This window comes from Somniosus microcephalus, chromosome 1, assembly GCF_052327205.1.
Source record: "Somniosus microcephalus isolate GS21.2 chromosome 1, FLI_Smic_1.0, whole genome shotgun sequence".
Taxonomy (NCBI): Eukaryota; Metazoa; Chordata; class Chondrichthyes; order Squaliformes; family Somniosidae; genus Somniosus; species Somniosus microcephalus.
Genome location: NC_140987.1, coordinates 268,928,352 through 268,943,073, shown reverse-complemented (window position 1 = coordinate 268,943,073; position 14,722 = coordinate 268,928,352).

Sequence of the window (14,722 nt, the reverse complement as noted above, 5' to 3'; positions counted from 1 at the left end):
CGGCCGGCCCCACCTTCCCCTTTAAAGCGCTCCACTAAGGCTACAGCACGGCCCCGTTTTCTGGTCGCTGTTTGCGGCCGCTTCGGAGGAGGCGGCCGCTACTAAATATGGGGATCGGGCCAGTTTCGGGGCGGAACTGGGGCACTGCGCACACCGATGACGTCATCGGTGCCGGCGCAGCGCTAACGGCTACCGCCGCCAATACCGCTGCAAACTCATTTTTGGCGCAGAAGCCCTCTTTAGGCGGTAACTGGCCGCAAAGCTGGCAGCGCCTTAATGAATTTCTAGGCCAGGGTCTATTGTGTTGGATCCGTGGTTCAGTGGATAAATAATCACACGGATGCTGTACATTAACAAATAACAGATCTTTACTGGAGTAGGGTAATCTCTAGACTGGGGTACAGAGGCATGCGCAAAGCTTATATACCGGTGTGGTCACTGCCGGTACTACAGTATACAGGAGCTGTAAAAAGTAGTTCTGAATTAAAGGCACATACACTACAATTCCTCCCCTTTTAGATTAATAATAACCCCCTTAATATTCAAATAACAGTTACATTTTTACATGTACATTAAATAACAAAAGTCCATTTATAGATTCAGTCTTTGGGGCGGCTTCCTGACCCTTTCGGGATAGCACCTTTCCAGAGGTTCTTGTTCTTGGTGCAGAAGCGATTCTGACCCCTTTTCATCGGGTAGTTCATCGGGTTCCACTGCTACTGGGTCTGAAGTAGATGCTACCGGTATGTCGGGTTCATCCCCAGGTACTCGAGACATGGGGTTGACGCGTTCCTGTGACGCTAAGATCTGATCGACGTGGCGTCTCACAATGTTCTCCCCGACATCCACTGTGTACATTAATGGCCCCTGCCTTGTACATATCGTTCCGGGTTGCTACTTCTCTGTTCGATAGTCACGGGCCAAGACTGGTTGCCCTACATTGAAGCTCCTTGTCGGCTTCTCATTGATGTGCTGGAATTGTTTGTCCTCAACATTTCTTCGCACATTTGGTCTGAGCAAGTCCAGACGAGATCTCAACCTTCGGTTAAAGAACATCATGGCCGGGGTCTGGTTGGTAACTGCATGTGTCGCGTTTCGGTAGGCCAATAAGAAATTGTCCATCTTATGCTGTAGTGGAATTTCCTCGTCGCACATGGCCTTTATCGCTTTCTTAAAGGTTTGTACGAACCTCTCAGCCAATCCATTGGTGGCTGGATGATACGGGGCGGATGTGTAATGCCTTACCCCATTCCTTTTCATGAATTTTTGGAACTTGTCGGACACAAACTGTGGTCCATTATCAGAGCAGATCTGCTCTGGCAAACCGTTTCTGGCAAATATGGTCCGTAGGACTGCAATCGTTTTCTCTGTAGTGGTGGAAGACATCTTTATCACCTCAGGCCACTTTGAATGAGCATCCACTGCTATTAAGAATATTGAGTCCATGAATGGACCAGCAAAATCAATGTGCACCCGTTGCCATGGAGAGGAGGGCCACTCCCATGGGTGTAGAGGGGCATGTGGTGGTGCATTTTGGACCTTCTGGCATCCTAAGCAGCTCTTAGTTAGGTCTTCGATATTTGTTGATCGATTCCCGACCACCACACATAAGCCCACCAAGGCTTTTCACTTTCACTCCCCCCAGATGACCTTCATGTAGCTCATTTAGCACTGTCTCCCTTAACTTGGGTGGAATCACCACTCTGGATCCACACATCACTGTCCCCTGGCATACTGACAGCTGTTCTCTTCTGGATGAGAATGCTGGCAACAGTGAGTTGCCATGTGTTGGCCAACCCCTCACCGTCAATTCATATACCCGTGACAGCATTGGATCATTGTGGGTCTCCTTCTCTATATCCACGTTTGTTACTGGCAATCGTTCAATTATTGACAAATAAAATATCTCGATAGGGTCCACTGCTGGTGCTTCCTCCACAGTAGGCAGTGGCAGGTGCGATAGCCCATCAGCGTTCCCATGCTGTTTCGTGCCTTTATATTCTATTTCATATTGATTCGCCCCTAGAAACAGGGACCATCTTTGTAACCGCTGTGCAGTCATTACTGGCATGCCCTTCTTAGGATTAAAGTTGGAGACAAGTGGTTGGTGGTCAGTCAGCAAGGTGAACTTCTGCCCATGCAGATAGTGGTTGAATTTATTTACTCCCCATACTAGGCTGAGGGCCTCCCTGTCAATCTGGGCATAGTTGCGCTCGGCTGAGGTTAGTGACCGAGACGCAAAGGCTACTGGCCTCTCCAACCCGTCAGCGAATTTGTGCGACAGCACCGGTCCAATGCCGTAGGGTGATGCATCACATGCCAAACGAATTGGTAGTGCTGGGTTGAAATGGGCCAACTCCTCTTTTGATGTGATCAATTCTTTACACTTCTGGAAAGCTCGTCTCCATTCGTCATCCCACTTCCATGGTACCCCTGTTTGCAGTAGGGTGTTCAGCGGGTGTAATACCGTGGACAAATTTGGTAAGAACTTGTGGTAATAGTTTACCAGCCTGAGGAACGACCTCAGTTGTGACACATTATCCGGTGCTGGAGCCTTGACTACTGCCTCAATCTTGTCAGGGGACTTATGTAACCCCTCTTCATCGATGACGTGGCCGTAATACGAGATCTGTTTCTGGAAAAACTCGCACTTGTGGTAATTAGCTCATAGCCCATACTCCTTTCATCTGGTGAGCACCTTCTCCAAGTTAGCGAGGTGATCACCGTCATTTTCGCCCGTGACTAAGATGTCGTCCAAATAACACTGGCTCCCTGGAATCCCTTGCAGGACCTGATCCATCGCCCTTTGCCAGATAGCCGGAGCCGAGGCTACTCCAAACACCAGCCAGTTGTATTGATAGAAACCTTTATGAGTGTTGATCGTAAGGTAATGTTTTGAAGCTTCTTCTACCTCCATTTGCAAGTACGCCTGGGCTAGATCAATTTTGGTGAAGCGTTTACCACCAGATAGCGAGGCGAAAATATCCGCAATACGTGGAAGCGGATATTGTACCATGTGAAGGACTGGGTTCACTGTCACCTTAAAATCCCCACAGATGCGGACCTTCTTTGGTTCCCCAGGCGTATTACTCAACGACCTCTTCATTACAGGAACGATGGGTGTAGCCCACTCACTCCAGTCCACTTTGGACAGTACTCCTGAACGTTCCAACCCTTCCAGCTCTGCTTCAACAGCTGGTCTGATCGCATGAGGCACTGGTCTGGCCTTCAGAAACTTTGGGCCTGCATTTTCCTCTATTTTAATTGTTGCTGTTATTCCTTTTAGTGTTCCTAGTCCCTCCTGGAACACTTCTTTTGCATCAGTTAGCATTTTTGACAGTCATCCAGGTGTGACGTCGTCATCCTTCTTGGCCTCAACCTTCAGTGCCTGTATGGAATGCCAATCTAATTGTATCTTCCGGATCCATTCACGTCCTAGCAGTGGTGGTCCTCCATTTGGCAATACATATATATCCATTTTAGGTATTTCCTGGCCTTTATATGTCACTTTCACCCTTATTTTTTCCTTTGGGGTAGACTTTTTGCCCCGTATACGTCTTCAAGACAATCTCTGTAGCTTTCAAGGGTATGTGTGAAAATAGCCGCTTGTAGTCCCTTTGATTTATGACTGTTAGAGCTGACCCTTTGTGCAGTTCCATTTCCACTTGGACTCCGTCTATCTTGAGTGTAACCCAGATAGTCTGGTGATCCTCCATTTCGGTTACATTATGTAGTTTCAGACAACCCAGCTCCTTGCTTCTCGAGTCTGTGTCACTTTTCTGTTCATCTGAACCACTGTCCATCACCTGGTGTACCTTTTTGTACTTCTCCTGTGGAGATTTCTTACTGTTGGTTTTCTTCCCAGACCTGTAGACTCTTGCTATGTGTCCTGTTTTCCCACACTGTCTGCACACTTGGTCCTTGAACCAACAATCTTTCTGGTCATATGTTGTTCTGCTGCAGCGACAGCACTTCCCTGTTCCATAGGTCATTTCGTTGGTGCCATACTCTTGCGGTGTCCGTTGTATCTCTGCAGCGCCCCTTGCGGCTGCTTCGTGTGATACTGCCATACTGAAAGCTTTGTCCAGCTTAAGGTCCTTTTCTGATAGAAGCCGTTTCTGGGTTCCTTCACTTTGTAGCCCATACACAAACTTGTCCCTTAACGTGTCTGCTAGTCCCGCTCCAAACTGGCAGTATTTTGAAAGCTTGCACAGTTCCGTTAGGTACTCAGCATTGCTTTCGTCTTTGTGTTGGTTCCTTTTATGGAACTTAAATCGTTCTGCTATCAGCAGTGGTGTGGGGTTTAAGTGGTTTTGTAGGATTTCTACTATGCGTTCAAAATACTTGTTTACCGGCTTCTCTGGGGTTATTAGATTTCGCAGTAACCCATAAGTTTTTTGCACCCATGGAATTTAACAGAACCAGTGCTTTATTAGCATCTGGCACTTCATTCGCCCTGCAGTACACCTCAATACGTTCCACATATGTCGCCCAATCTTCGACTTCATTGTCAAATGTAGAGATACTGCCACTCTTCGGCATCCTTGGTTGTGCGTTAACTATCACCAATGGCGCCTCCCGCACTTCTCCTCCTTTTCTGCTAGCAAAAAATCGCGTCTCCCGCGCTTTCCTTCCTTCCCGCGCTCGCCCTACTTCTCCGCTGCGGCTTCTCAAAATGGCGTCTCCCGCGCTCTTCCTTCTTCTCCGCGGCTCAATGTCGTCTCCCGCGCTCTCCCTGCTTCTCCGCGCCTCAATGGCGCCTCCCGCGCTCTTCCTTCTTCTCCGCGGCTCAATGGCATCTCCCCTTGCTTCGCCCCGCGGACCCTGTTCAGCCCGTGATGCCTGGCTGTGCTCTGCGCGTTCTTCTTTTGATAATTTTCGACGCCGCTCAGTCTAGAACCCTCTCTCTCTCCGGTTGCTTTATTTTTCCTCGACGCCGCTCGGTGTTCAACCCCCGGCTGCGCCCTGTGCTCTTCACCCTCTGTCTTACCCCGTCGACGCTGCTCGGCTCTCTCTCTGCCGTTGGTCGGCTCCAGCCGCCGCTGCTCGGGAAGGGTCTGCTCCGGACCTGTCGTCGATCTCTTACTGCTCGTTGTGGCTGGGGAATCACGCCCGGCTCTCCACAGCCTCCCCAGCAAAGTTGGATCTCTGTCTGACTGCTGGGCGGTTGCTCGTGGTCAACGCCCGTGTTCCTGGCCTTGACTATTTTTTTTTTTATGTTGCAGGTAGATTCGAATCGATACTCGTCGCCACTGTTGGATCCATGGTTCAGTTGATAAATAATCACATGGATGCTGTACATTAACAAATAACAGGTCTTTACTGGAGGAGGGTAATCTCTAGACTGGGTTACAGAGGCATGCACAAAGCTTATATACCGGTGTGGTCACTGCCGGTACTACAGTATACAGGAGCTGTAAAAAGTAGTTCTGACTTAAAAGCACATACACTACATATTGCATTACATCACTTTTGCCAAAGTCCTGCCGCGGTCGCCATTTTCTGTAAGAGGTGGTGTGTGTGGTCAGCTTTGCCTCTGACTCCCTGAGCGGTTCGACTCACTCCCACTCCCTTGGTTCTAGACTTTGGACTTTTTTAGGGGTTGTAATGAAATTGCAACAGACAACTGAGTTGGTGATCAGAACTTGGATTTTTATTGAGACAGGAAAATATACACAACACAATATTCTTATTACTCTAAAAGGGGGAACACTTTGGAATATGTGAGGGAGAATGACAATAGACCAAATACTTCACCCCTCCCAATCCCACTACACTAACAAGGTTGGATTCCAGAGGACCAGGGAAATGCTCACCAAACGACTTTCTTGACAGTTGTAGAGGTTCGCGATTTCGGTGTGCTCTTTGTGTGGTTGTTGGGGCCTGCCGTACCCCGGACATGGTGGAAGACTTCACCTGCGTTGGGTTTTCAGTCTTCGCGTGTGCGCTGATGCGGTCGGGTGCGTATTGGAACTATCGGGTAAGTACCCAATTTCCTTTGGTTAGGTATAGGTTTTAGAGTCTTTTGCATTAAATCTTACCCAGGGGTAAGTCAGGATAGCTTGTAGAGTGGAAACAAACTTGTGAATCTTCGGTTTCTTCCAGGTTGGTTTCTTGTTGGTCGCGGTGGCCCAATATTACCTAGTTATTGGTAATATCGCTGGTTGTTTGTTTCTTGGGGCCCTTGGTTGCCGCGATTCCTTTTCCTTTCCTCAAGTCTCCGATTCTCCGACTGCTGTGATGATGAATGTTCAATGATGCTGGAATGAACTGTGACTTCTCCCGTATTGTTGTTCCAAAAGGCTGTGTTAAACTGACAAAGCAGGCCTCAATTATACCGCTTTGAGGCCTTGCTTATCTGCCCACCAAATCTTCTCTGGCTCATTGTTAATTTTGGCGGGCTCGTTAACTTTAATAGTTTTAAAATTCTTTATCGAGTTTCGGGCTGGTCCCATCTACCTTTAATTGATTTTAAACTAGTTTCGGGATTGCTTCGAAATCGGTTTAAGTGTGTGAAGTGGTTTTGGAAATCTCTCTGAGTGGTTTAAACTGTTTGTTGATTGTCTTCTCCTGCTGGGGTCAGGGTCTCCTTTGTTGGTTAGTGGCATGTACTGTATTATTCATGTTCTTGATGGCTCTGTAGTTTCTGGCGGGAGCTGTCCTTCCGTAGGCCTATTGGCCTAGAAATTCGGTGGCGCCCCTTTTGGGGCACCAGTCTCACCAGGGCACCGGAAGTACCGCCCCGGAAGGAGTCACGAGCGCCCGCCGGAAATTCAGTTTGAGCACCCCAAACGGAAGCGCAGTGCTACGCGAGGTGCCCCGCATCGGTCTTGGCGCGCTGCAACTGAAGTTCGCAGCGCAACGTGCCGCAGCGCCACACACTGCGGCATGGCATGCTGTGGTACTGCAGGCCTTCCTCCCCTTCTTAAAGGGGAGGGGCCTGCTGCAGCGCGATCAGAGATCGCGAGTGCCGGCAAAAGAGCCCGGCACCAAGGAGAAGTGCCGGGCTCTTGGGAGACAGCCGGCACAACGCGGGGGGGTGGTGCTCAGGAGACCGGGGACAGCTGCGCGAAGAGGTGCTGGCAGGCGGCCAGCAAAAATAATGGCCACCCCACACCTCAGCGCCTCTATCGCCGCAGGTAGGCCCCCCTGAACCTGTCGCAAATTGCGACTGGCGTTACAGCGGGGGCTCTTCCAAATTTGGCGATCGGGGCGGTAGCGCTTCGCTGCGCACACCAATTACATCATCGGTGGTGGCGCAGCGCTACCAGTTAACGCCACCATTAGCGCCCCGCTATATTTCGCGGGAGGCATGGCCAGTGGCGCTAAACCCACTTAGTGCCCTCTTTGGGCGCAAACTGGTGGCGCAGCGCACCGAATTTCTAGGCCATTGTCTTTATGTAGAATGACTGAGACGGTTCAGAACATTCCCAGACAATCTGGCCTTTGCCAATACTCAAACTGTTTGACTTACATGGGCCCATCCCAACTCCTTTGTCACAGCCTTCCACAGGCCTTTTTAAAATAGCCAAAATCCTGGGGTTTTGACTTTAAGCCCCTTTTTGCCCAATATTCTTTTAAACAGTCCAAAATCTCTTCTCTTCTTGGTTTGGGGGAATCTGTAGAATTTTGCCAGCCTTGCAGTGTCATCAATCTGAGGCTGCATGAGAGCAGTCTGAGAATGGATGGCACCAGCCAATGACTTGATTCCAACACTAAGCCATTGCATTGCCTCGACCTGTGCTGCAATAGATGCTGTCACCTCACCCATTACACACGGCATGGGGTCTGGATACCCAGAGTCTCTCTGCAAGTCAACCATCCTTTGCAACGAGGCAAGGATGGGTTCAAGGGTTTGCTCACAGTTGACAGCTGCGCTGGCGGCAGATTCCTCCACTCTCCTCTAGCAAGTGCATCCATGCTGTCAGGCACCCTTGCCATTGCACCCATGAGCTCAGTATGCATGCTCACTGTCATGAATCTTATCATGACTCATGAAGTAACACTGGGCGGCTAGCTGGTGGCGCCGTCCAAGGAGTATAAATACTCGGGCGTGGGCCCAGCTTGCTCAGGATGTTTCTGTAACCAGGAACTAGTGATGTAACTAGAAATCTCATGGTTTTGAAACAGTTGATTAAAGCCTTGTTTTATACTCAAACCAAGTGCTCAGTCGTCTTTTTACATCACTCATCACCTGAGTATTCATCGCCGTGATATCGAGGTCCTCATCCGAGTCCTGTGTAGCAGATCTCGTGTGTGCTCACCCTCCGGGGAGATGGCCCCCGAGCTTCCCTTCCCCCATGATGTTGCTGCAGCCTGCTGGGTTCCGGAGGTTCACCCACATCAGAGCCATTTCCTCTGTTGCCCTCCAGTGACCGCATGGCCCCAGTATTGGATGTCTCGCCCTCGGGAGATGCAGGTGGTGAGGCTACGGCTTTGGGTTCCTCCTCCTCTCCCAGATCGCTGCCACTGGGAGGCTGAGGGACAGGCTGGACAGATGGTGGCTCACTATCCAAAAGCAGGAAGGTACAAGAGTGGTTTTAACGTGAGGTTAGGGGGGCAGGAAGGGAGCAAGGACTGGAGACAGTATAGTTAGATGGAAAGTGGGAATGGTTGGTGTTGTGAGGGGGAAGTGGTATGAGAGAGACGGGAGAGATGATGAACATACCGTTGCTGTCCCCAAGGGGGTCGACCTCTCCAACTACCACAGCACCCATGACATGACTGGCGATGAGTCTGTGAACTCACTCCTCCAGCTGTGTGATGGGGTGCAGCTCTGCCTGACCTCCTCCCATGCTTTGTTGCTCTCTCCTGTTATGTGAAAGCTTTAATCAGAGAATAGACACTTATTAGTTTCTTCAGAACAAAACCATTTATCTCCCATCCTTCTTTGACTTCCTTGATGTACCTTCTCTGCCTGCTTTAGGTTTCTCACCAAGCTTTGGTGCTAGACTGACTAATCACACATAACAGCAAGGCAGCAACAAAAATGGTATAGAATTGTATAATTAGGATGTTTCTAACCCAAACAAATCCAAATAAGGAAATCTAGGTTTGGAACACATTTAGGTTAAGTGGATTTTTAAGTCCTTATCAAGTTGAGAGGTGTTGGCCCTGGAGACTGGAACAATTTTGATTTCATGTAGCTAATACCAGAAGCCCGTTCTCCCAGATCAGGTGCAGAACAATGTGGCTTTCTCTATCTATGCTGTGCCAACAATATGCTTCAGTCCCAACCTCCGAGAAGTGCCCTTGGCAGCACAAAGGTGACATTTTTCAATTTCTCGCCACCCGTCCTGTGGCTTCAGTGTGCAAGATTGCTAATTAGGGCAGTTTAGTCTGGTGGGCCCCTGCCCACTTGGACCTGAATTGAAACTATTCAGTCTCATTTTACAAAGCACTCCTTGCAAAGAGGGAATACTTCCATTCCATCAGTCTGTTTTGGATTTAAAACCAGGTCCCAAAGGCTAAAGGCCAATATACAACTCACTGTACCAAACTAAAATATCATTGGCTACTCTGAGACATTTAACAGATTCACCCCAGAAAATTAGCTTTAAGGGGAATTGCGTGATCATTTTTATATAGTAAAGCAATTGTTACTCCTTCAGTTTTACTGTCGGGTTATCTTTATAAAATATGATTAGTAGCCAAATGGTTTGCCTGTTCTTTGCTGAGATAGATCACATTTAAGTGCTTTGTCCTATTTCCAGTGCACTTTGATACCCTTGAGAATTCCTTTTGGTGATGGACTATTCGCCTTGATATCAAAAGAATCATTAGGGAACCTTTGTGACGTGTGTAACTGGCTCATCCACTACATTTCATGCTTTGCAAATCAGTAGATCAAACTTGTTACACACGCAAAAAATATCAGAGTAAATAGGCTTTACACAGTAGACTGTTGTGTTTCATTCATTTTTAATTGTATTCATCATCTACCAATTAATAAAACAACAGGAGAGTAACATACCCTTATCTTTTACCAGCTGACGGCAATTTGAACCCTACTCGCTCAGCAAAAACCTGGCGGGTGGGCAGTTAAAATCGCCCTGGCTCTTACCTGCCTGAAAGCCACCCTGACCCCAACATCTGCAATTTTAACCTGCTCTCTTGAGCAGGCAGCAAGGGCACGTGCCGAGAGCCAACAGGGTCCTTCTTTAAGAGACCAAACGCAGATTGGGTGACCTCTTCGCGGAACACCTCCATTCAGTCCGGTTGCCTGTCATTTTAATTCACCACCCCATTCCCACTCAGACCTCATCATACTCGGGCTCTTGCATTGTTCCACGGAAACCCAGCGTAAGCTCGAGGAACAGCACCTCATCTTCCGATTAGGCACTTTGCAGCCTTCCGGACTCAATATCGAGTTCAAAAATTTCAGATCATAACCTCGGCCCCCATTACATTTTTACATATATTTTTTATCCACTCCTTTGTTTTGGCCCTCCCCCTTTTTTCTCTCTGTCCCACATGGCAGCTGTCTCCCATTGTGCCAGCGCAGTTCACAGCTAATCTAGAGCCGTCTTTTGTCTCTCCACTAGTCCGATCACCATCTCCTCTCATTTTGAATACCTCTTAATGTCTCTTTACTTCTCTTTTGTTCTCTCCCAGCCCCAAACTGGCCTTTAAATCTGTTTCATTTCCTGTGCTTTTTCAGTCTTGACAATGGGTTTAGACGTGAAACGTTGACTCTATTTCTCTCTCCACGGATGTTGCCTGGCCTGCTGAGATTTTCCAGCATTTTCTGTTGTTATTTAGGGTCTTTCTTTACATATGCATGTTGCGGCCCGCTGATATCATTGAGACCCGACTGCATCACCAATTCTCTTTGTAACTTATTGCCATGAATCTCTCTATATTCCTGGAGATTAAATTCAAATTCCTGCAATTGTTCTTTTTCCTTTTAAAATAAATCCTGATTTGTTCTGAGGTTGGCAGCTATGTATTATTCAATATTCAGTAATTTCGTTTAATAACTGTTTGTCTTTCTTTGCTGTAGTACCAAATAGGATTACTTAGGAATATATATTTGTCATTGTCACACAAAACTTGCATTTATATAGTGCCTTTAAGAGAGTAAAATGTCCCAAGGCTCTTCACAGGAGCGTTATCAGACAAAATTTCACACCGAGCCACATAAGGAGATATTCGGACAGATGACCAAAAGCTTGGTCAAAGAGGCAGATTTTAAGGAGCGTCTTCAAGGAGGAGAGAGAGGTAGAGAGTTGGAGATGCTTAGGGAATGAATACCAGAACTTAGGGCCCAGACAGCTGAAGGTACGGCCACCAATGGAGGGGTGATGAAAATTGGAGATGCACAAGAGGCCAGAACTGGAGGAGCATAGAAATCTCAGGGGTTGTAATACTGGAAGAGATTACAGAGATAAGGAGGGGCGTGGCCATGGAGGGATTTGAACAATAGGATGAAAGTATTAAAATCGAGGTGTTTCTTGTCCAGGAGCCAATGTATGTCAGCAAGTGTAGGGGTGATGGGTGAACGGTGATTTTGTGCGAGTTAAGATACGGGCACCAGAGTTTTTGATGAGTTTAAGTTTACGGAGAGTGCAATGTGAAAGACCAACCAGGAGAGCATTGGAACAATCTTTAATGTCTCACGCAGCCTTTAATGCCTCACTAGCTCTTCCTGATGTTACATAAGAACATAAGAACATGAGAAATAGGAGCAGGAGTAGGCCAATCGGCCCCTCGAGCCTGCTCCGCCATTCAATAAGATCATGGCTGGTCTGATCCTAACCGCCAATCTACTATCACAGAACCATCTCCTGAATCTAACAGAATTGGACACACGAAATAGGAGCAGGATCAGGCTACACGGCCCCTGGGCCCGCTCCGCTACCCATAGGGCCATGTCTGATCCGAACCTAGACTCATGTCCAAATTCCTGCCCGCTCCCCGTAACCCTTAATTCCCTTTAATTCTTGGAAACTGTCTATTTCTGTTTTAAATTTATGTAATGATGTAGCTTCTACAGCTTTTTGGGGCAGCATATTCCATGGACCTACCACCCTCTGAGTGAAGTAGTTCCTCCTCATCTCAGTTTTGAAAGAGCAGCCCCTTATTCTAAGACTATGCCCCCTAGTTCTAGTTTCACCCATCATCGGGAACATCCTCCCCGCATCCACCCGATCCAACCCCTTCACAATCTTATATGTTTCAATAAGATCGCCTCTCATTCTTCTGAACTCCAATGAGTAGAGTCCCAATCTACTCAACCTCTCCTCATATGTCCATCCCCTCATCCCCGGGATTAACCGAGTGAACCTTCTTTGTACTGACTCGAGAGCAAGTATGTATTTTCTTAAGTATGGACACCAAAACTGTATGCAGTATTCCAGGTGCGGTCTCACCAATATCTTGTACAATCCCTAGCAATGAAAGCCAACATTCCATTGGCCTTCTTAATCACTTGCTGCACCTGCATACTAACCTTTTGAGTTTCGTGCACCAGGACCCCCAGATCCCTTTGTACTTCAGTACTTTCCAGTTTCTTGCCATTAAGATAATAACTTGCTCTACGATATTTCCTGCCAAAGTGCATCACCTCACACTTTCCATTATTGTATTCCATCTGCCAAATCTCTGCCCACTTACTTAGCCTGTCTATGTCCCCTTGCAGGTTTTTTATGTCCTCCTCACTCACTACTTTCCCTCCCATCTTAGTATCAACTGCAAACTTTGATATGTTACACTCGGTCCCCTCCTCCAAATCGTTAATATAGATTGTAAAGAGTTGGGAACCCAGCACTGACCCCTGCGGAACACCACTAGTTACTGATTGCCAGTCTGAGAATGAACCATTTATCCCAACTCTCTGCCTTCTGTTAGATAGCCAATCCTCTATCCATGCCAAAATATTACCCCCAATCCCGTGATTTTTTATCTTAAGCAATAATCTTTTGTGTGGCACCTTGTCAAATGCCTTTTGGAAGTCTAAATACACTACGTCCACTGGTTCCCCTTTATCCACCCTATATGTTACTTCCTCAAAGAACTCCAGCAAATTTGTCAAACATGACTTCCCCTTCATAAAACCATGCTGACTTTGTCCTATTAAATTATGATTATCCAAATGTCCTGTTACTGTCTCCTTAATAATGGACTCCAAAATTTTACCTACCACAGATGTCAGGCTAACCGGTCTATAGTTTCCAGCCTTCTGTCTACTGCCCTTTTTAAATAAGGGTGTTACATTTGAAGTATTCCAGTCTGCCGGGACCTTTGCTGAGTCCAGGGAGTTTTGGAAAATTATTACCAATGCATCCACAATCCCTACCGCCACTTCCCTTAAGACCCGAGGATGTAAGCCATCAGGTCCAGGTGATTTATCTGCCTTGAGTCCCATTATTTTACCGAGTACCACTTCCTTAGTGATTTTGATCGTGTTTAGCTCCTCCCCCCTATAGCCCCTTGTTTGTCCAGTGTTGGGATATTCTTAGTGTCCTCTACTGTAAAGACTGATACAAAATGTTCATTCAGTGTTTTTGCCATCTCCATATTTCCCACCATTAATTTCCCGGTCTCATCCTCTAAGGGGCCAACATTTACTTTAGCCACCCGTTTTCTTTTTATATTACTATAAAAACACTTACTATCTGTTTTTATATTTTTTGCTAATTTACTTTCATAATCTATCTTCCCTTTCTTAATCAATCTTTTTTGTTATTTTTTGCTGTCTTTTAAAGTTTTCCCAATCCTCTATCCTCCCACTAGATTTGGCTACCTTATATGCCCTTGTTTTTAGTTGAATACTATCCTTAATTTCTTTACTTAGCCACGGATGGCTGTCTTTTCTTTTACACCTTTTTCTTCTCAGTGGAATATATTTTTTTTGGAAGTTGTAAAATAACTCCTTAAATGTACACCACTGATCATGTATTGTCTTACCCTTTAATCTATTTTCCCAATCCACTCTACTCAATTCCACTCTCATACCTTCATAGTCTCCTTTATTCAAGCTTAGCACGCTTGTTTGAGATCCAACCTTCTCACCCTCTAATTGAATATGGAATTCAACCATGTTATGGTCACTCATTCCAAGGGGATCCTTTACTAGGACATTTTTAATTAATCCTGTCTCGTTACACAGGACCAGATCTAAAGTTGCTTGCCCCCTGGTCGGTTCAGTTACATACTGCTCAAGAAACCCATCCCTAATACACTCAATGAACTCATCCTCAAGGCAGCCTTGCCCAATTTGATTTGTCCAATTAATATGATAGTTAAAATCCCCCATAATTATAGGTGTTCCCTTATTACAAGCCTCAACTATTTCCTGATTGATACTCCGTCCAACAGATTTACCACTGTTCAGAGGCCTATAGACTACGCCCACTAATGTTTTTTCCCTTTATTATTCCTTACCTCCACACAAACTGTTTCATTATCCTGATCTATTGACCCAATATCATTTCTCTGTATTACAGTGATTCCTTCCTTTATTAACATAGCCACCCCACCTCCCCTTCCTTCCTGCCTATCCTTCCTGATCATTAAATAACCTGGTATGTTTAATTCCCAGGCATTGTCATCCTGCAGCCATGTTTCTGTAATGGCCACAAGATCATACCCATATGTAGTTATTTGTGCCATTAACTCGTCTATTTTGTTACGAATGCTACGTGCATTCAGATAGAGAACTTTCAAATATGTTTTGTGTCACTTAGTTCCTGCTTTTACCCTTTTTATTACTTTACCTTTT